Source organism: Ursus arctos, unplaced genomic scaffold (genome assembly GCF_023065955.2).
Source record: "Ursus arctos isolate Adak ecotype North America unplaced genomic scaffold, UrsArc2.0 scaffold_9, whole genome shotgun sequence".
Lineage (NCBI taxonomy): Eukaryota > Metazoa > Chordata > Mammalia > Carnivora > Ursidae > Ursus > Ursus arctos.
In genome coordinates this window covers 43,921,596-43,945,858 of record NW_026623111.1, presented here as the reverse complement: position 1 = coordinate 43,945,858, position 24,263 = coordinate 43,921,596, and positions in this window count along the sequence as shown.

The following is a 24,263-nucleotide window of genomic DNA, read 5'->3' as shown; positions in this document are numbered from 1 at the left end:
TCTATGCTGCATTTGGTAGTAGAGTGATGAGATCTTAAAGACCAAGATCAAGATGTGAATCTAGAATAGTATGATGGAAATGCTCAGTACAGTAGCCATCAGACATATGTGGCTATTAAGCATTTTAAATGTGGCTAATGTGGCTAAGGAACTGAATTTTAGGGGCACCTGGGTGGCTCAGTCGTTAAGCATCTGCCTTCAGCTCAGGGCATGATCCCAGGGTTCTGGGATCGAGCCCCACATCAGGCTCCTCCGCTGGGAGCCTGCTTCTTCCTCTCCCACTCCCCCTGCCTGTGTTCCCTCTCTTATTAAATATTATTTAATTAAAACATAAATTGCATTTAATTTTTAAAAAATATTTTTTATTTAATTTTAAAAAATTAAATAGCCACCTCTGGCTAGTGGCTACCATGTCAAATAGTGCAGAGAAAGGGAAACACAGAGGCCTAATTTCAGTCTGTTTTAGGCTATAAACATAAAAGGAGTCCTTTTGGTTCATAATATTCCTTCCCAGTTCTCAAAATCTATATTCAATTTCACAATGGAACATTCACTACACAGATCATATTCTGGGCCATAAAACAATCCACAACCAATTTTAAAAATTGAAATAATACAAAGTATATTCTCTGTAATATAATTAAGCTAGTAATGAGTATTAGAAAAATATTTGGAAAATATCTAAATATCTATAAATTAATATACTTCTAAATAACTCATGGATCACAGAATAATCAGAAAATATCTGAAAGTGAATAAAACTTAAAACATAACATATCCAAATGTAGAGCTCAAGGAGGCTTAGACTGAAATTTATAACATTAAATGCTTACATTAGAAAGCGAGGTTTTTAAATCAATAAGTTAGGCTTCTACTTTAAGAAGATAGAAAAAATAAGAGTAAATTAAACCCAAGCATGGAAAAGGAAGAAAGTGAAAAATAACAAAAGTCACTAAAATTGAAAATAGTAAAGAGAGAAAACAAATAACATCAAATATCTGCTACATCTCTACACCCCTCCCCTAAAACCTACTTCCCTCTGAAAAATGTGTGTCATCAACAATATATCTCAGATATGATTACTACTGGTATCCAAAGGAGGCCATGGCTTTTCCTTAAAAGTAGTTTTTAAAAAATGATAATGTTTCCTCTCTCCAAGGTAATATAGATGAAAGACTGGCCTCATTTCCTATAGGTAAAAGGATGGATTATGCCCCTTTGAAAATTCAGTTCCTGACATTGAATCAGTGGTTCATAGTTTATTTTCTCCTATGATTTAACACATGTCAATGATATGCACTTTAGTCAGCTTTCTCAGAAACTCTTCTAGTGATGAAGTGATAGATTGTGATCAAATCAAATTCCCTGTATAAGAAGCACACCTTGGAAATGGCAGAAAAATAATAAATCTCAAACAGTCAAATATGGAATTCAGCAACAATAAACCATCATGTCCCTGTATTTGGTCATTTCAAAAGGGAAATATTAGAGGTGTTAAAAAAATTATTAAAGAAGACAATTTAGGTGATACACAGTTTAACACTTCATGGATTGCATAGTCTTCTTTCAGAGAACTGGAAAATGTGGCAGAAGGTAAGAAGCTTTTACAGGATAAAGAATAAAGAACAAGGAAGAGAAAAATAAAAATATTTGATGGCTAGGGCTACATAGTCAACCTTGTTGGGTAAGAAGGAACAAGGCTGAGTGAGAAAGAACAAGGAAGTAAATATAGAGTCCAGAGGTGGCTTGGTATTTGGGATTGGTTGACTGAATTTCTAGTCAAGAAGAGCATTAACAGGGACACAAAAATTACCTAGGTTTTGGTTTGCTGATGTGGCTAAAGGAGTGGCTCCATCTTAGGACTAGTAAATTATTTCAATAGTCCCCCCAACATTTTGATCACCCTCCTGACCATTCAAGAGGTTTGATCACAAATATAAGTCTTTGTGTGACTCTCAGCCACTATTGCCTCTCCAGGTCTTAGCATAATATTTACAAGAGACAATGTCAGGCTCCTGTTCTTAGACCTGATTACATTCTTCTGTTCCCTTTTGTTGTTCCAATTGAAGAGAGACTATCTGTCAGCCAACCAATGGCTGTTCACATGCATTTAAAACTTTTGAGAGAACACAGCATACTGGGAAAACAATAATAATTATTATCAGCAAAACAATGCCCATGGAGAGCTCCCTAGAGCCAGGGACCCCATGACCCAAACCAGCTAGAATCAAATAAGACAAGAAATGATCCTGAAGACCGGAATACTTCTTTAAGCCAGTTGGACTATTTATTATCTCATGTAACTGTGTCTCCATTTCCTCAGAAGTGTTTATCCAAAGAGTTTGTTTCAGAAAAACTAAGGCATTGGAAATCAGGGAGAAGTGTGTAACAGGCAGAAAGAACTACAGGATCACCAGCATCATAGCCAATTCAAAAGTCAGTTGGAAGCTGGATTACCCTCCTTTGCAATTGCCTGAGAAATGTGAACAACGGCATTATCTTTTCAGGACAGGGCAAGGATAAAGGTAAGCAAAAGAATCATGAAGACCTTCACTGTGTAAGAATTAGGAAAAGTATGGTCGCAGAGGGAAGAAAAAATAGAAAGAAACATTCTTGATCCAATGTTTTGGGATGAAGCAGTCTACCCTGATGTTGGCTACTCTTCCTGGTCAATTTGATTTTGAGGTCTCCAGCATTAACACATGACCACAGACCAGATGTCTGGTGGAGCCTTCTTCAGTTGTGAAATATCCACCGAAGGTTTGACACCTTGTCATCTGACAGTGGTCACTGGTCAAAAGTATTTAATCTCACTTTTGCAAAAGCATCAGAAGAAAACACCATCTATAAATGACAAAAGATTTTTTTCAAAAGCATCAGAGAAAAACACTGTCTATAAATGACAAAAGATTTAAAAACGCCCATGGTTAAAGAACTGATAAGAGTTCAATATAATTGAATGGAGAAGGAAATTTGGCTATTTCTGTGGCATTCAATATTTTAAGATAATAACTGGAAATATGACTGATAGCATTATACCAAGACATATCAGATGTCCCGGAATTTCATACAATTTCTAGAACACTGATATTAGTTACACACATCCATATAAATATAACCTAAGAAGATTTAGCATCACTTCTTATTTAATAATCCTTCCCATGTAATTTAACATACTAAATAAAAATAACTAGTTTAACACCTGAGTGAAAGATAAATCCCTTGAGATTTACAAGGGACCCTCTGGGAAATCTTAAAGTTAGTTTGAGGTTAAAAACAACACCAACAACGAACTCCCTTTAGAATTTGATTTGGGGAAAACATCAAAATGTCTAAACATACAGAGATGTTAAATAGGATCACAGATCATTATGAAATAATACTTAGTTATCTATTTAATGTGACAAAAGAAGTTTTAAAGGAAAATGCAGAAGGTCTCATAGTTGTGAACAAAACTTAGCTCTTCTAACACTGACAAGACTGGGTTTTCTTAAGTAATCAACCATCTGATAATGACAACCCGAAGCACAGTAAACTATTTTGATAAGACACAAAATCATTGCTTTCCAGGTAGATTACCCAAAAGGTAAAAAAGCTTTTCACAATCCCTTATCAAGAACAAACCAATAGTCAAAAAAAGCTTTGTCCTTTTAACACAGAGAAAACCAAATTCTAATTTTGTACCAGTGTACTTTTGACATTAAAACTTAAAAAAAAAAACTTAAATAAATCCATTCTAATCTTAGCTTGAAAACACAAAAAATTCTTTTCCCAAGATTCCTTTTCCACAAACTGCTACAACTATTTTATATCCATTCAAATTTTGTCCTATGTTTTTTTCCTCCTCCTTCTGGAACAATCAGTTGTTTTATTTTAAGACAAAATTATTTTCTTTTTCTCTTCACAAAAACACCTCTCCACACCTCATACCTTTTCTTATTAAAAACACATCCTACTTTCCTTGTACAGAGATGTTTCCCTTTTTATCTCTAGTAATTTTAGTTACATTAATTAGATTTTCAACCCTTAGAATCCTTTATTCCTAGTAAAAACTAAGAAATAGTTTTTACTGTCACACTAGCAGTCTGTAGATTGTGGACTGTCATACTACCAGTCTGTAGATTGACAAACTTATAAATGCATTTCATAATTTCTAAAAGTATATTCTTCTTCACAGTAAAATTTTCAATGTGGCATTAACATGCTTACTGGTAGACCCAAGTATCCTTAGTTCCTCTGTCAAAGGAAGTCAAAATGGTAAACCTATGTTCAGTAATTAATGTTTCAGTATTTTATCTTATTCAGAAATGACCTAGATATTCAATAAATATCTAGCATTTAACTTACCTCAGTATCACTGTAAGGCTCCAAGTTACCAAAAAGATTTTGGAAACTATTTTTAAGTAGACATACCATAAAATATAATTATTGTTGAAAAGTTCATTTATAAACTTCTATCTTTACTTATATCTATTAAGTTTACTTGTTCTTAACAATTACATTTAGATTACTCATGAAAATTTCATAAGACATTAGCAACTAACCATCATCTTTATTTTTCTTGCTCTTAAATTCTGTAACAGAAATAACATAACCTTATTTGACTTTTAGTATAAAAGTATAATAAAAGTATTATATTTAATAGTGATAACTATAAAAACATGTCTGCTTCAATTAAACCAATAAACTAGCTTTCATTTACCAAAGGTTATCATAGATAATGTGAATTTGAAAAACATCTGTTAGTTTCCCTATTTCTGAGAGTATATTGATCTATATAGATGTTCAATTTTCTTTAAGCCAATTAAATAGAGCTCTTTACAAATTAATTGTCAGGACCATCAGACATAGAAAAAAAAATCCCACAACTATACCATGTATATAGACATACATAAACATACAGACGCACATAGAGATCTTACAGCTTTTGCTTTAAAATTTTAGCTGTGAGACAGGTACAATAACGCAAAACTCACTCATTTAAAAAAAGCTGGGTCCAAATCATATTTCTAACAGATCTAGTAAGTTAAGGTTGTTAAGAGTAAGCAGCTAGTTAGGTTTTAACAGGATGCTTGGAGGCCAGCAAAGGGGGAGTCAAGGCCCATTATCAGGAAAGTTAGTGACCTATTGTGACAGCATTCCACAAACAAGGCCACAAGAAGCCAGATTAAACCAGACATGACCAAGACAAAGAGCACCAGAGATCCTGACCAATTAAGGGAGAAAGGCACAAAACTTGCTCCCAAAGAAATCCCCTCCCTAAATAATAAATATTCCACGCCCTTGTTAACAACTATCAGTAAAAGACAGAGACCCAAACTGGAGCATAGCTCTCCTTTGAGCTGGCAGGCTCTCACATCTCGAGGGTATACTCTCTCCTATAAACTCTTCACTTGTACCACTCAACCACTATCTGGTCCATCCTTGAATTTTTTACTTGCAAGGGGACAAACACCCTCTGGTAACATCCCAGGAGGGGTTAGGCAGAAGCCTCAGGGCCCAGAGGTCTCCCTAGTCCACCAGGCAACAAGGTTACTTGCTCACGTGGATTAAAGTTTTTACCAATATTTATAAAAAAGACTTTCAAGAATTCTCATTTGCCTAGTTCTCGAATAGCCTTTCCCTTTTCTTTCCTTGTTTTTTTTTTTTTTTAAGATTTATTTGTTTATTTTAGAGAGAGTGCATGAGCAGAGGAAGGGGCAGAGGGAGAGAGAGAATCCTCAAGTGGACTCCCCACTGAGTGTGGAGCCTGACTCCGGGCTTGAGACCATGACCCTGAGATCCTGACCTGAGTCCAAATCAAGAGCCAGATGCTCAACTGACTGAGCCACCCAGGCATCCCTCTTTTTTCCTTTTGATAAGAATTACCTCCTTAAAGTTTGTGTTTCAAACAGATGGCCCTCAGTTCCTGGAGAAAACAGAGTAGAATATTTACATCCCAAAGGCACAGAAAAAATATGCAATTTCTTCTAAGAAGGACTTTTGTTGCCTAAATCCATAAATTTTACAATATTACAAGCCTTTTGAGATGAACAGGGGATGTTTTGTGATCGGTAAAAACAACAGGTGGGCTTTTTCTGTTCTTGTAAAAACTCGGTTTGTAAGACAAGCTGTAGAAATTGTCTTCAATGTGTAAAAAACAGTTGTTTTTAACTTCTCAAAGAATTGGGTTGTAACCGGAATGATATCAAGGTTGTGACCCATCCATCTTACTACATTATCTTCAATTAAATCAAAAGATTCCTATGTTCTAGATTTAGAGCTATCTGTCTCAAAAAGGTTTTCTTTCCCTCTGGGTACACAGTGTCATTTAGCTTACGGATGAAGGCCTGAAGAGTAGTTTCTCTCAGGCTCTGAATATCAGCTTCTAATCTGGCCAACTTCTGACCACAGAGTTACTTTAAAAAAATCCTTTCCAATATCTTGTCAGGTTTCAGTTCGTATAAATAGTAAACACTCCCAGCAATACTGAATGACCCCACGGACAGAGGAGGCATCCCCAAACAGGGTGCAAAAGATACTATTCTCCCAATATCCAGAGTCACTCCCAAAGATAACCAAGAAAAAGACATGAACGATTCCCTGAGAGCTGGCAAGAGTCAGTGAGACTCTCCACAAATGAAGTACAATGCACATTTCTGTCCAGCCATATCTTTGAGCCCCCAACCTGGCGGTGGAGCTGCCTACACACACAGGAACCAACAACCTGTGTGCCCCAGGTAGACAGAAAGCCAAGCCAAGTTCTCAGGACAAATTTGAGACACACAAGAAGGCAATAGCTAGGTGTTCCTGAGAGAGAAACCACTGGGCACCCCAAAACCAAATTCACGAGAGTCTGGATTTGGGAAGGAAGCAACAACATGAATTTTACCTTTCTTTCTCAACCAGGCACTGCAGAGATCCAGGAGAGCTGACTCTGGTTGGAATTCTCACACTTTACCAGCTTCTGCAGATTCAGGCGGCTGGCCTGTGCACATGCTTGTCCCATGCGCCATCAGCAGTCAGCTTGGGATCCCATTCTTCTTCACCAAAAACTGTTAAAAATTGATTAAAGAAAACAATTTAGGTGATAAAACAAACTTTATTTAATAATTCATAAAGAAGACAGTCTCTCAGAGAACTACAAAATGGTGTGGAGGCAAGACAACTTTTGTAAGATAAACGATAAAGAAAAAGGAGGAGGAGAATAGAAAATAACAGGACTGTCTGGAGCCATGTAGTCAACTTTGTCTGGGGTGAGAAGGAACAAGAAGGAAGTATAAAGCCCAACACTGGCTAGCCATTTGGGGATTAGCGGACTGGATATACTACATTTCTGGTCAAGCAGAGCATTTACAGGGACACAAAAGTTATCTAAGTTTTGGTGTGCTGATGGGGCACCCCAGGCAGAAGTGACTACATCTTGGCCCTAGAAAGTTATTTCAACACAGGTAAATTCCACTAATGTACAAGAACTATGTAAGATAATGTAAGAACAACTGTCTAGACAGATGATGGTTTCAGTTGCAGCAGTATTATCCACTGGGGGCATTCCCTCTATTTCTAAGTATTTCAGTTCAGTAGATGCTTATTGAGTCTACATTGTGTGCAAAGCACACGCGCTAGTGACAGAATTCATGTTAAATCACAATATTTAAGATGAGATGTCATCTAATCTAACTTTTCTTTTATAGATTAAAAAAAAAAAAACAGAAACAAGTGAGTTTGGTGATGTTTTGCAGGAGGTCAGGTGAATTTACTAAAACTTCATGGCAACACCAAAAAGAGAACTAGGTCAAGTGTTCTCACCATGGTGCAAGCCAGCCAATATTTTTCACCTTTTCTGGGAAACCTTCCCTGACTGTTCAAGTAAATCTGATCATTTATCCTCTGTGCTACAGTTGGGCCAAGTACATACATCTATCATTGTAATTAATCATACTATTATAATTATTTATATCCATCTCCATTTATATGGTATAGAAATTAGGAGTATGGGCACTAGAGCTCTACTCTCAACAATGACAACCTGTATGCTACCTAGGGGAAATTTCTTTACCTCTCCATGCTGCAGTTTCATTACCTGCAATAGGGGAATAACATTGGTATTTAACTCAGAGGTCTATTAATGAGATTTAAGTGAGAAAATCCATATAAAGTGTTTAGTACAGTGTCTGTCACATAGGAAGTGCTGAAAAAATATTAACCATTGTTATTCATAGAGTGCCAACAATATTTCTAGTGTCAGATATCCCTTGTTTGTTCAATAAAAAATTTTATTGAGTATCTAATATATCCCAAGTGCTCTTGTTGAGCAGTGGACTTCCAAACATTGGTAAAATACAGTAAATAGTGTGATCATAATTATAACTGAAATAGAGTGAAGCCATAATAGTAAACACAAACAAAAGAATGGTTAACAAGACTAGGGGCAAAGTAGAGGGTGAAAACAAGCTTCATAGGAAAGAAGACTTCCAATAATAACTCCCCTTTCTCCTTCATTTCTTTTACCATTTCAGAGAAAACAAAAATTTTCTCTATACCTCTATAAAGGCTGAGAGAAATCTGAAGCAAAGAAAAGTTATCTGGGCATTATAGCACATGTTGTCAGCTAATGTCTATGAACTAGGTAATGTAATAGCAAGAAAGGACAAATTCACTATTAACTTAAGGCCAGGAATATTGTTTCATAAAAAAACAGTCTAGGTCAGATAAATTACTCATACAGATGAGAGAGAACAGTCTTTGGGGAAAAAATGGATATCCCCTCTAATAATATGTGTCCTATTTCAGAAGGAAACTAAATAAAACCCATTTTCAAAGCCCACCATTTTCCTTCCCTCCACATACACCTACTTCCGTCTACAGATCAGACAGCTCCCTTCTCTTGTGGCCCAGATACTCCATCTCCCAGAGCCATTAGATCATGCCACTGTAAGTATATCTTCCCTCAGTCACCTGGGTTATATTACTTTTAAAACGTAACTTCTATGATCTACTAAAATTGTGTATACTTTTATTCTCTTAACACACCCAAAGTATAATTACGGCACAAAGAATACTTGCGGAAGCTATTCCAAATAACTGCATGGCAAAGTGAGTATCACACTAATCATTGATGACGACATTGAAACATGAGTCACACGAAGTTTTAACTGAGATACTTGAAGCTTGAACACTGGAAAAAACTCAGTGGTGGATTTTATATGTGTATCTGCTCAGGTGAAGATGAGAAAATGCAATTAACTCCTTTTTTATAGGCCAGGGTATTATTCCCATGATCATTACTTAGCTAAGCTACTTAAGGATAACTGTCCTTTAAAGAAAGGACTCTGATTCTCATTAACTAGATTTCTGACCCATAGAGGAGTTTCAACATTTATTTTCAGGCCCTTTAATTTTTTTTTCAATTAAGCACTGCATCAAAATTTTAAGTAGTAGTGTGATTTAATATTGTTTTGTCAAAAGTTCTTACTTAATAAATCTAATCAGACCATTGACTTAAGTCCAAAAAATAAAGGTCGAGCTCCTTGACATTACTGTTCTCTAAAAATTTACAGATATAAAGAATATAAGCTGAGATACTAAGTAGGTACTTTGAAATTTAGAAAACCAAAATAAGCAATAATCATCCTATCTCTGAGAGATAAGAAAAAAAAATTAGTTGAAGTCATATATGTATGTCATAAAGATGGTTAATAATCCGATGTGAAGGAGAACTATGATATAGTATGTATCAATTATCCTAGATAATGGAACCAAGGGTACTGTACATGAGATAAGAAAAGAGTGGGTTAATAAGGAATAACTGGCCTTTCCATACAGCAGAACGAATGTAGTGATTGCAGTTTTGCTGAAACCCTTAAGAGTGGCTTTAGGATTTATCAATACAATATTTTCAAAATAAAAAATATAGACCTAAAGCATGTCTTATATTTTTCCTATAACTTAAAAAAATCTAGGGGTGCCTGGGTGGCTCAGTTGGTTAAACGTCTGCCTTCAGCTTGGGTCATGATCCTGGGGTCCTGGGATCAAGCCCCACATGGGGCTCCCAGCTCAGCAGAGGTCCTGCTTCTCCCTCTCCGTCTGCCTGCCTCTCTCTCTCTCTCTCTCTCTCTCTCTCTCGCTGTCAAATAAATACTTTTTTTAAAAATTAATAAACTAAAATTCTGTATTTTTGTAGCTCTTCCATATTTACTTTAAAATTTATTATCAGTTACAAACTTCAATGTGACTACTAAGATAACTGAATCCCCACAGCCACACCAAAAGGAAAAGAGTATAGGGTGGGGAAAGCATGAGAAGAAAAATGGTCTCTCATAGATGTTCTTTGGAAATGAAAATACTACAGTAAGTTACTGCACTTTGCCTTTTCCCCAGGTCTGCAGGTCTTAAGTAAGGAAGTCACTACTAAGACCCTATCAAAGCAGGAAGAAAAAGATCGAAGGCACATTGGCAAAGGCCCAGAAGTGACAGAGGTAGAGCACAGCCATATTCATGGACAGCCAAACAGTTCAGAGTGGGAAGTGTCAGTTGACAATAGGGCTGCCACGATATGAGGTGAGACTGAGAAGCCTGTGTAAAGAGCATCTGACGCTGCCTCTGGAGCTTGGACTTTATACTAAAGCAATTGGGAGCCATTTAAGAGTTTTCATTACAGGAATAATACTATCAGCTCTGTGCTCTAGAAAGATCCCTCAGGCTGCTGTGTAGACAGCAAGGTAGACGGAACAATATTGGAGGAAGGAAAACCAATTGGGAGGCAACTGCAGTAATCTTAAGGGAAGATGAAGTTGTTATCAACAAAGTTTATGACAGTGAGGATGGAGAGAAGCAGCTGGCTGTGAGAGAGTTAGGGAGGTCAAAGCTGCCAGACTTGGTGATTGATCAGGCAACAATGAGGTTGAGGCATTAAAATGACATGCAAGTTTCTCCCTCAGGCAACAGGATAAATAATGGTGCCTGAGTTTCCTCTGGAACATTCAGGAGTGATATCCACTAAACAGACTGATACACAGGTCGAGAGCTCAGCAGAATGACCTGGGCTAGAGATAAGGACCCCTATAGAAGAGGCATTTCTTCTACATTTCTGTAGCAAGCTGAATCTATTTCTCGGATATTGACCACATTATTCCAATTATATGTTTACTCTCCTTTCCTCTACCAGGCTGTACATTCACTGACAGCGGGGATCATTTGTATTCATCTTTCTATCTCTACTGCTCAGCAAGCAATTAAAAGGATATTTACCAGGCACTGTTTTTATTACATGCATTAATTTATTTAATTCTCACAACAACCTATGAGGTAGTAGTATTATTATACATATTACAGATGAGGAAACTGAAGCTGAGAATCAGTAAATAAATTTACCAAAGCCCTGCTGCTAGTAAAACAGACCCTAGACATAGATTGTTCCTTTAGGGTACATAGTAGGTACTTAGTATCTGTTCATTTAAATAAACTGACCTAAGAACTATAGGGAAAATGTTTTACCTAAAGAAATGGAGGACGGAGAATAGAGAAGCATTCAGGCACCAGTTGAAATACTACTTATTGTTAAAATCTTCTCTAGCCCACTGACTAAGTCAAATTCCTCTTATAAGTCCCCAGATATTTTCCTTTATAGCATTTTGTAATTGTATGTTTCTTTATAGAGCTTTTTATTTCTCTTTCTCCCACTGCCTTTCCCATAGTAATTTTCTCATCTTCGTATCCCTAGTGCCTAGTGGTGAGTCTGGTGCGTGCAAAGTCCTTAAATACAAGGTCTATCTGACTTCTGCTCAGTGTTCTTTCTTGGTTAGACTTTTGGGATTTCATAGGGCCAGGCCATGCCTGTTTTATCTTATGGCCAGTTTTCTCAACCTTGGCACTACTGACATTTTGAACTGGATAATTCTTTATTGTGGGAGGCTGTTTTTGTGCATTGTAGGATGTTCAGCAGCATCCCTGGCCTCTACACATTAGATGCTAGTAGCACTGATCTCCCAAGTGATGAGAATCAAAAATGTCTCCAGTCGTTGCCAGATGTCTCCTATGGGTAGAGATGGAGAGCCAAATTACCCCAGGAGAACAAATATCTCAGGGGCTGAAGTGAAAGGGAGCACAGAGAAAACGAAGAAGATTCAACTTAGGAGGGATAGAATCCTCCTTCAGCAGCTCCTGCTGCCCAAGCCATGCACAAATTGGTGACTGGTTATTTTCCTTGACCTCAGATTCTCTTGAATCTTTTATTCTAGATGTGTTCATGTTTCTATTCTTCATTTGCCAAACCTTGGACTTTCCTCAGTGTTTTCACTTCAACCTCAAAACAGTTGTGTTCTCTTGCACCAAGGCACTGAGTTATGTATTGATTCAATGTCAAGCTCTCCCTGCTCCTACCTTCCTCTCTCTCTCTTTCTCTCTCCCTCTCTCAATCTCTCTCTCAATCTCTCTCTTTCTCCCTCAATCTCTCTCTCAATCTCTCTCTCCTTTATCCCTTGGTTGCTAGTTACTAACTTTAGCTAGGGTCCTTTTGTTGAGTCTGCAATTCCCTGTATTAGTTAACTAATGTCACATAATCACTGAATCATAAACTATACAAAAACTCAGGGGCTGAAAGCAACAATCATTTGTTTTCATAGAACTGAGGGTCAAAAGAGGTTGGCTGCTCTAAGCTGTGTCTGTCAGGAGTCATTTGGCTCTGCTCCATATCTCATCTTCCCAGGAGTACAAGACTAACCAAGACATGTTCTTGTCGTGGTGAATGTGGAGTAGAGCAAACCCAAATGAACAAACACTTTTCAAGTCTTCAGTTACGTCACACCTACTAACATGCCATTGACCAAAGCAAATTGTATGGGCAAAGTCACATAAGGAAGAGAAGAAACTGAAAATTCACATAGCAAAGGGTGTGGTTACAAAGAGGGAGGTAGAACTGGGGGTCCACAGTAATCTACATCATGCCCCATTTTAATTGTCATTATTTCCAATCTTTCTATCAATCCCCTGAGTCTCAATATATGTACTTTTAAGAGTAGGCCTGCTTGTGCCAGTAAATGTGGTAATAAAATAATGACCCAGTGTTCAGACACTAGGCCTTACTTATTAATATTTGATGCAGGTGCTAAAGATCAACTTTTAATTTATAAATAGGATAGATTTGTTCCTGATACTGCTGTGTAATTTCACTCAATTTTCAGAATAGATAGTGCTTTACTCCTACACAAGAGATATAATTACGACCATTTTTTTAAAACTTTGATTGCACATTTTGCCTTCTCAAATCAGTCACTTCCTACAAATGGGAAGATTAGGAATGGCCAGAATATATAATACTAATCAAACACATAATGAAAGAGCAGAGTGTTTCATGTAAAATGTTCCTTTATTAAATAAAGGAGGTTGACAAAACACATAGCAATGAAAGAGGGCAGGAAATGAAATCCCTTTTGAATGATTTGTAAGACACAGTTATGCCATATAATCATGACTGTGACTCAATGTGCCTAAATATTAATTCTATTAAGACAATTAAGACAGAATGGCTTATTTCTTTCTAGACTTAGGTTCTTTTGTTATTGGGATTCTGGATTATCCAAGTTGAAATTGTCATCTGTTGTCCTGAATTTCGAAGTTGGAAAAAACCAGCTAGTTAAGCCCATTCCCAGTCTAGTGGTCCCTGTAAGCAATCAGGCATGCACCTGGTAACACCACTGCCCATCTGCCCAAGCAAGAGCAATGGAAAGACTGCGATCAGCAACCTACGGCACTCCAGCCCTCCTGCACTTACCTGATTTTTCTTAAGCTTTATCCAGTTCATAAAGCTGTCCATAAAATACTACTAGCTCTATGGCAACCTGGAACATTACAGAGTTAATCCACTTAAATCCTGCTTCTTTAGTATCTCCACTTCCATGCATCCCAGACACATAAAATTGATTGTGTTCAAACAAAACATGATCTTCCAGTCAACTTGCTCTTCCTTCCGTGTTGTCTATTTCAATAAATAGGTCTACCTACATTCCTATTGCTCAAGAGTAAAATTTCTCAATGACTCCTTTTTCCTTAACTTCCACCTATATCCAAGCTACTCCCAAATACATTTGATGACATTTTCCAAATATTTCGTGATCATCCTTTCCTCTCCATCCCACTGCCATCACCTTAGTCCAAATCACTATAAACTTTCACAAGGAAACTACAGTACCTTGCACTAAATCTTTTCCACTCACCATTTTGCAGGCTGTAGGGCCAAAGGTAAATGTAGGCTTAATACTTACAAAGCCTTTCCATTACTCATAGGATACCATTCAAAATCTTCCATCTAAACTTTTGGCTTTTTTCACAATGTAACTGTAGTGATAGGGAAAGAAAGCAGTTTACTAAAGAAATTTATGGTGACATAAATGGTTTCACTGATCCCTATCAATCAAATGCTCACTGTCCCAAGATGTCCACCTCTCCTCAGAGGAAAAGGCTACCTTTCATGCTCTCTTCCCAATAGGTACCGACTGGCAGAAAAGGCATTTGGAGTTCCCCAGGAAATTGTAAGAGACAGATGCTCAAGTCCACCTGCCATTACAGTGCCTGACACATAACTGGCATCTAATAAATACTTGTTTAATTAATTTAAAACACTGTAACAAAGATACCGCCATCATTATGTTATGGAAAAGGAAATTAAGGTCAGTTAAGAGACTTGCCAAAGACCAGAGAGTTTGCAAATCACTGAACCAGGTTTGTATCTTGCACTTTGTCCATCTGCAGATCTCAGGCAGCATCTGCAAGGTTCAGTGAGTCCATACAAATACCCTCCAGCTCTAGTCTCCTTTACACTGCCCAGATGAAGCTGGAAGGAGGAATTAATAAGAGGGCTGTATCCAGATATCATGGAGCTAATAGTATTTGAAGTTAGGGAATACTGGGGAATTTAAAAAGTAACTTCAGAGAAACAAATTGGAAGATAATTGAACAAGCATCTGCTAGAAGCTGGGAATACCAAGTTGAGGAAGACAGTAGTCTGAACCATCCAGACCTCACACTGTTGTAGAGAAAACAAGCATGCAAACAAATGACTATGATTAAATACCATGAGGCAGTAAAGTAATATAATGAACATATAACCCACACTTTCATCCTCTGGGAGGTAGGGGAACTTTAAAAATCTGACTTAAAAATACGAGAAATTCTATAGCTCTCTTAGGTAAGAGATTGCCCAAACTAGACCAATCTTGGCCAAGTTGTGAGGTTTTGAAGAGAGGTGATTAACTCATGACTTCCACCACAACCTCACAAGATAACTTGGTAATTCAGCACACAGGCTCTGTTCTACTACTTACTAGATACACAACTTTGAATAAGGGGCACTTTTTAAGCCTCAGCTTTCTCATCTCTTACTAATTGGAAAAAATAATGATAAATAACTCATAGAGTATTTTTGAGACTTAAACTACAATAATAATTAACTTTCATAGAGGTTTTGCAGTGTGCCAGACAGTTTTTGGTATATTATCTTATTTAAATTTTGTAAAACCCCTGTGTGAGAAATACTGTTAGCCCCATTTTGCAGATGAGAAAACTGAGGTACAGTGAATTAAGTGATTTGCCCAAAGTCATATAACTAGTAGGTGGAATGGCCAAGTAGTCTGGCTCCAAAGCCTGCATTCTTTAGCTATTTTTCCATTTTTAATTTACCTCTGAAATTAGATGATGCCTCTAAAGCTTTCAGGATAGGACTTGTCACATGAATTGAATCAGCTTAGCTTTATAATAGAAATTAGATTTAAAATATTGAGTCCATGTATCTTTTACTCTCCTCCTGCAGCCATTTGTCCATTAGATGACAGGGAAGGGGAAAGGAAGAAGAACATCCTGGAAGGAAAAAGGTGAATTCTCTCCAGGGCAGAAGAGGAAATGAATATAAGTGGGAAAAGAGAGACAAAGGTGGGAAGAGAAATCACTTACCCACTCCAAAGCAAAACCCAGGTTGGGAGGATCAAGGAAAGAATCAGAGAATTTGATATGAAGGCTGAAAACAGAGGCTTGCTCTCCTCCCTGTCTAAAACTCTGAAGTGAGACTGACACTGAAGGAACAAAAATGGCCAACAGTTCTCGTTAGGCTGAAGGGCAGCCTAAGTTCATGTCCTGAGCCTGTCTTGCCTTCTACATGGTGTAGAAGGAATCCTAAATTCTACATGCCCCATGGGCAAGTGAAATTCAAATTTAACTAGGCATCCCATATCTTATCTGGCAACCCTAGTCTCCATGTAAATATTTTTAGGGGAATCTATGCCTTATACAAAGCAAGTCACAGCTCTGGAATGGAAGCTTTGAAGCAAAAATAATCCCCCATTGAGTCTTTTTTCCCTTCAAACATGGAGACAAAATATAGGACAAGAAACAGACAGTAGCTTCAGATTAGGGAGGGAAATGGTTAGATCAGCCATGCTATACTATTTTAAAAAACTACAAGCAAATATTATAAATATATGGCAAACCCTGAGAAAAGTTTCAGATCAAAATCACAGCCTCCTTAGCAATGTAAAAGATAAAAAGAAGAAATATGGCATCAAATAAAAGACTATATAAACTTTTTAGCAAAAAGTCAAAAAATCTTCAGATAAGCTATACGTATGTTGCTTCTATTACTGCCATTTTCCATAAAAGTCAGATACTCAGTAATAGGGTTTCCTTGAATTTATTGCCCTAAAGCACAAGTTGCTATTAATATAACCAATATTAAAGGCAATATAATATAATGGTTAAGAGCACAGATTTTGGAGTCAGACTCAATTTTTATCTTGCTTATTCCATATTGCCATATTTGCAAAGCTACTGAACTTCTTCAAACTTGGTTTTAAACTTGGATGAAATAATTTCTAACTCATGTGGTTATCCTGAGAAAAAAATTAGCTACTGTAGATATATTGTAGGTATACTGGCATATATAGTAAGTGCTCAATAAGTGATGGCTCTCTATTTATCTAAAGCTAGACCTAGATATGGATATACGTCTAATTATTATTAGAAAGATAGATAGATGATAGATAGATATGTATAAGACTTACATATACTTAATCATTTCATAAGCATTAATTGTTGGTTCTTTTTGCCACTTCACTGACCAACTGAAAAAGAGAATCAATCCAGGAAGGAGAATTAAAGGAGATAGAGGGGGAAGGTAATGAGCAGTTCTCACATGTATTATTCTTAGAAAATGCCTGAAGCTCTAGGTTATGAGTAAATTGGTCCATATAAACCTTCCTCCTCGAGAGAAGAGTTGGTTCTGATCTAAATGCAGAGGACTCACTATGCTCATCTCTATTTCAGTCTTTACCTTTCATCTTAATGCTTCAATCACTGGGACTTCGACACACAGAATATCAGAGGTGGGAAGATTCAGAAAGGAACCTGCTATAGCCCTTCATCTCCAGAGACAGGAATGGGGTCCCTTCTCTAAGTTCCATGGGAAAGTTATTAGCTGAGCAAAAACAAGATCTCAGTGTTCTGAAACCAAACCAGGGCCCTTTCCACCTTATCCTGCTACTTCCCCCAAGGGCAGAGGGTCAGTGTGGGGAGAGGTGACCTGCGTGACACATCTCCTCTCAAAGAATCAGGGCCATTCACTGTTGTAGCCCCCAGTGCTTGATCCTAACTTTAGGCCTCTTTGTTTCCCACTCCACACATTGTCAATGAGAGAGCTCATTAATCCCTGCTTCTACAGTGATAGCTACCAAACCAGGACCTCCAGCTCAGGTGGTCCCACTAAGCTACACATTGATATATCTACCTGCAAGTCCCATGGGCAAGAAAACTACATTCAAAGTGAAAATTTTAACTGCCCCTCCCACTCTTGTTTCTCTTCCTATGTTTATTGCTTTGTGTAAGGCAGCAGTAGCCACCCTGTGAGGCATTCTTGATGTGACCTGTATTTAAATGAGATTGATTCCTTCTAAAATTCAAATTGATCACATACTCATGAGGAAACAAAAAATCCTCCAATGATCCCACTTACTTCAATATATATTCCAGACTCCTTAGAATTCTTTGGCTCTCCTTCCACTACCCCCCAACATCATGCTCTAGTGAGTTCCCTCCAATTGTTCCTCTTGTCTACATTGCACAGCTCTATCCAAGTGGTATCACGTGGTTCTGTAGCAGCTACTTCTCTGGCAATTTCTTCAGTGCCAGGAACAGTGCCTGACCTACAGTTAGTGACAATCATTATTTATTAGTTAAATGAAGAAATGAATGAATGAAAGTCCAAGTCTTAGGAACACTGTTTACTGCCTGTAAAAGCTTGGACAAGGTAATCACTTAACCACTCTTTTGTCTGAAGGCCTTCATCTCTGAAGTGACATTATACCCATTGTACCAAGTCACTGTGAGGATTAAAGGTCATATATGTGAATGCACTTTGTAACAAATAAAGTACAGTATAGTAGCAGTTATGTCAACTTTGGAACTTTGTAAGTTTATTTGACCAGTTTAAGACTGCTAAAAAGAAATTTTCTCAGAATCTACTTAACTCCGAAGAATAAGCCCTTGAAAATATCTTATTGAACAAAATTTGGAGACAAAGTTGTAAGCGCCAGTGTCATCAGTATCCTTAATTATGGAGTTATAAGAAGTGGATGAACTGTCAAGGTTATAAGAGCCAATTTCTTCCCACTCCACCACTCTATTTACATAGTAGAGCTCTCATGTACTTGCAGTTTGGTAGGGGGAGAGAAGGGGTAAATGTACAAAGTATTATAACAAAGTCCACTTTTAAATAATTATAACTTAAGTTAATTACATTGACATTTCTCAGCAAGGATTAAGTAAGTCAGAAGGGGAATAAAAAGGTGTAAGAGAAAATAAAAAGCAAGGGTTGGACTACAAGAGCATCTCTTTTGTCTTTCATTCAGGAGTGTAATTAAATTAAGTAGGATTGATTGAGTGTCAAACATCTGTGGGAGTCATTTCCTAACTTCATTAATGCTATTGTGCCTGAAGAAGCCTCAGTGGTAATTTCTCTCACAAGTATCTAATGAGAGCCTAGTGATGTGATATGAAAGCATTACACCGAGCCGCTGTGCCCTACGCCGCTGCCTATCTGTATGTGACGAATTTATTAGAAATGCTGGCCTGGCAACAGCAAAGCTACATTATCTACCTCAGCAGTGGGAGTGGGACAGCAGGCAGCAGTGAGCTGGGGTAATGGAGTCATAAAGTTGAGAGTTTAGACAGCAAGCATAACAGAATAAAAACAGGACTGCTAAGGAGAACTAAATGATCATAAAAAAGATCATATATAATGAGGTACAGCAGATAATGAGGTGCATTTATATGAAAAACACTAAATAAAAATTATGACTGTTTCCTCTTTAACCCCATAACCATCAGAGCTTCTCCCAGCAGCTAGATTTGCAAGGTAAACTAAGGAGAGTAAATTAATTGGAAGGAAAAAATACATATGTTGGCCAGCTTAGTTCATGATTATAAGCATTGCTTATATGTACAGAGGACCCCGGTAGAATGTGAGGCACTGGGCAAAACATTATGAAAGATCTAGAACTCCTATCCTTTTTGTAGAATTATGATTTTAAAAGGTTATAACACTATTAAAATTATAGAGTAATTAAATGAGGGATAAAGATAAGGCTAGTTGTTTTATTCATTTTATCATTGTGGTTAGAAGCTGTCTGCTCCCAAGCTTTGTTCATTCATTCATTTATCAGTCAATGAGCATTTCTTGTGTGTGGGGAGTTCTGGCCAGCTTTAAGGGTGCCAAGTTGCATAAGGACAGTCCCTGCCTTTGAGGAGCTTTTAGTCTGGTACAGAAAACTTCCAAGCAATTAAATCAGCAAAATAAAAATTTAAGTGGCAAAACAGAGCTGAGGACTGAGTGTCATGGGAACTACATGTGGCAGGGCTCAGAATACTAAAAATGAACAGAAATTTGGAGTACCGAGGTAGATGAAGGAGAAGAAAAAGGGAGGATGACAGAGTTTCAATGTGAGCAAACATTTACAAAAACGCCTAGCTATAAGATGACAAATTTAAAGAAGGACTGGGAAAAGAAGGCTGATATGACCTGAGGTCAGAGAGGCCAGGTTTGGGACCATAATGTGGGGCTAAGAAATCACTCTGCACATAGCAGTGGGGACCATTGAGGGCTACCGGGCATGAGTGTGCTCATTTACTACTGCCACAAGCACAACATTTAAATATAACTTCCCACTACTGAATTCTCTCCCCAGTATGATTCAGTAGGGTCTTGTTGAAAAAAAAGGAAGTCTGAAAGAGACAATATATAATTTTATGAAATGAGTGATTTAAATTTACACAGCTAATGTCCCACTGTAAGGGATGCCCATCTTTCAACCTATCCTATGCTTCTATGGCAAGGTGGTCTATACTTGACAGGACTAATACCGGACACTTAGCAATTTCACTGAATTCTAAGTCATCTCTAGGCACTAAATCCTACTTGAAAGCTTTTTTGTAATGCAACGATATATGGTGCTAAAAGGAACAAAGCCGCTCTGAAGTTTTATGAAGTTATGTTCATTGAATATTTCACCCTATTTATCAATGTGAGTTTTGACCCAATCAAAGGGGATATTGTAATTCAAAATTAATTTATTTTCAAATCAGTATCTGAAAGGGATTTAATAATCATATTAATATTTTTAAAAACACCTTGAAAATTTAGTATCATTGTACTGCTTATATTGCAATACAGTGTTTATATTTCTGGTCATTGTTTGTGTGTCAAGCTTCCACTGTAAGTAGCTGTTAAGATCTGGAGAGTTGATATGAGCTACGATTGAACCAACCCTGCTCATTAATAATCTATTTTGTAACATGGCTCTATGGCAATGATTTGGCCTGGAGTAATAGCTCAGCAAAACTTACCACCTTAGAAAACTAACATATATGTGGTCAACTTAACCAGACTGTGAGCATCTTGAGGTCACAAATCATCACATTCATCACTATCTGGCCTGACGGAGGCTCAGAAAATATGTTAGAATGTTGCAAACCTGATGTCATTGTCATTCCCATCTATATTATCCTGTTTGTTGGGGGGAGGGAAGGAGGAGGCGTTATGGAGAGACTACACTTCCCAGAATTCCTGTCCCCATATTATTCTAGGCTAGTGTCTTCCAGGAGAGGAATCTGCATATCCTGGCAAACTAAAAAGAAGAAGCCATTATTCTGGTAGCTGCTGAAGAAGAACCTGCTTGAGAATCTTCTACTTTAGTGTAGATACCATAAGTAGTGGTTTCCCTGACTTTTGTGTCCCCAGCCTACCCAACAATTATGAAAGCTTCTATTTTCCTGCATTAAAACCCTTCCCGCTTGGACTATTTAAAGTGGCTTCTGTTTTCCTTACCTAAGCACGGCTGAAATGAGCATTTTAGTGGAGAAAAGAAAAGAACACAGAAAATAAAGAAAAGGAGAAATGAGGGTAAAAGAAAGAAAGGAACAGATATATGAAATCGCCTCCTCGGTTTTACACAGCTAAACAGAGCAAAGGGTAAGCCTCGTTCTTAATTCTATGTGCATTCTGCCTCCTCCGGAGAGGAGTGTGAGTTTTCCCATATTTTGGAAATATTAAAATATCAGGAACTGTGACTCCAAGCCAGCCTTCCTCAGCATCCATGGACACCAATAATGTAAATTACTGAAGAAGAGCATCATAAGAAATTGTTACTAATTCTCTAAATTAGAAAATGTGAATATGTTGTCATATTAATAATCAGAGCTGACAGAATAACTGGGCCAATCAGAAGAAAGACTGGTAGAGCAGTGAGATCATCTATGTAACCATGCAAGGAACTTCCGGGGAATGATCCATATCAGTCAAAAACAAAAAGAAACTGTTCTTTTGAAGATTTTCTACTCTGAGAAAGAATAGGTGCAACTATTCTTGTGAGCAAACTAAAGCAATGAAGGCGTCTGTGAATCAAATCCCTAACTTCTTTGTTTTACTATTCATAAGCCAAATGTGAGGGGAATAAAAAGCAGAGTATGTTTGAGGCATATGTTAAACAAAGGAAAGTGTTAAACATATGGATTTTGACATATTTAAATCTGAACTAAAACAATTATTGCTTGTAATACATCCAATTTCTGAAACTACTAAATTCAGTATGACAATTTCTTCATGCATGTGTATGTATTCATTTTCCATGAATACATGGAAAGTTTTCTTAAAAATTTTTTAGCTATTCAAACATTTTCACTGACCCACAAAATGTAACCAATCCTTCCCATATTCATTGTTGTCAGTGAAGTGACAACAACAACTGTTAGTAATTTAAGCCATATAGTAACAGTTTTTAAAATCATCTTTAGACAGTGTTTACTAAGAAAGCAATGAATTTTCAGCTGAATCTCTTAGAACTTGAGTCTGGTGGCCTGTGCTAATTTACTTGGCTACGTACATGTTTCTCAACCCAAAGTTCTTTCCCCAAACTACCTCCGCCTAACTTCTTATTACCATTCTTTAGTCACCTGGACTTGAAAACGTAGAGTTCTGGGGTGCCTGGGTGGCTCAGTCAGTTAGGCGTCTGACTTCGGCTCAGTCCATGAAGTCAGGGTCCTGGAACTGAGCCCCACTTTGGGCTCCCTGCTCAGCGGGGAGTCTGCTTCTCTCCCTCCCTATCCTTCTTCCCCTGCCTCTCCTCTCCCCATAAATAAAATCTGTAAAAAAAAAAAAAAAGAAAGAAAAGAAAAGAAAAGAAAAAAAGAGAAAACTTAGAGTTCTCTTTTGATTCTTTATTTTGCACATTCAATCTGAAACAAAAGAGCATAGAATTTTCTAGCACCTTTCCCTTCTCTTCTCATTCCTGCAATACTGTACAAACTGGCTTTGTCCTTCATTCCACTAAATGGGGGAAATTATTTAACAAACCTGTAGAAAGTTTTTGACATATGGTGGATTTTCAATAATGTTAGTTCTCTTATCCTTCTTTCCTTTCATCCCTCTGGTCTAAACTCTAAACCATCTAAGGCACAATTCTGGTCAGATTATTCCCCCACTTAAAAATCTCCATGGCACCTGTTTTCTAAAGCATGGCCCACTCAGCCAGCATTCAGAGGTGTCTGGTTCGCATTCACCTTTTCAATTTTCTCTCACTGCTGTCTTATACACAACCCTTATGCTTAGCCAGATTAAACCATTGGCCAGTAACATACATAAACATGTCTGAGCTCCAGCCCTCACCAGGCAAGCCTCCATTGGAAATAATTAAATTACCAGTTATTTACCTTCAAAACACCAGAGACTGAACCTAGTTATCTTAACATCAAGTGTATAGCCTTGGGTATTTAACTTAACTCTAAGAGGAGAAACATCAACAATGAATATATTACATTCTCATACCCCAATAAGCCAGAGTACTTAACTGTCTATGCCATGGATCGGCAAATTAAGGCCCACAGACCAAATCTGGTCCATGTTATCTTTGTATAGCATGCAAGCTAAGAATGTGTTTTACACTTTTTAATTGTTGAAAAAAATCAAATGAAGCATAATATGTCATGCTACATGAACACCATATGAACCTCAAATTCCAGTGTCCATAAATAAAGTTTTATTGGAACACAGTCATGCTCATTTACATAGCTGCTTTTATGCTACAACAGAGTTGAATAGTTACAACAGAGTCCACACGGCCCACAAAGTCCAAAATATTTATTATCTGAGCCCTTAAAAAAATATTTGTTGACCCTTGATCTATACAATGAATTAGGAACTTGCACTACTTAGTATTAATATTTATGCTTTATTTATATTTATTTCCCAACTTCTCTTAAAGGCCCTCAAGAATAGAAATATTTCTGCTACTTTCTGATACTCTAGCCTATCACAGATTTTTTTTTTTTTACATAGCTGATTCTCAATAGATACTTGTTAGTGACTCTGATGCTAGTTCTACAAATAGGTATAGATAAGCACATAGACCTTTCTGGACCAACTGGGGAAACAAACAGCAGGCTATATTAACTACAGTCTTAATTGCAGAAGATGTTGTTTGTTCTCTCATTAAAAAAAATAGTTGTCATATGCTAATATTTATTTGAATTTTTCCCCGGAAGTTCTTTCCCATCTCCCTTGTACCTTAAAGTACACTTAGAGGTACCACAATGCCATTGTGCCTCTTGGCTTATAGTGCCATCTCTGTCACTGAAATTCTATTTTGGCCAAACTACCCCTAACAAAAAAAAACTATAAATTTGGGACACAGCTCTTTGAATGGTAAAATTATCAAACCCAAATTGTTCCATGGAAAAGGGCATGATGTTCC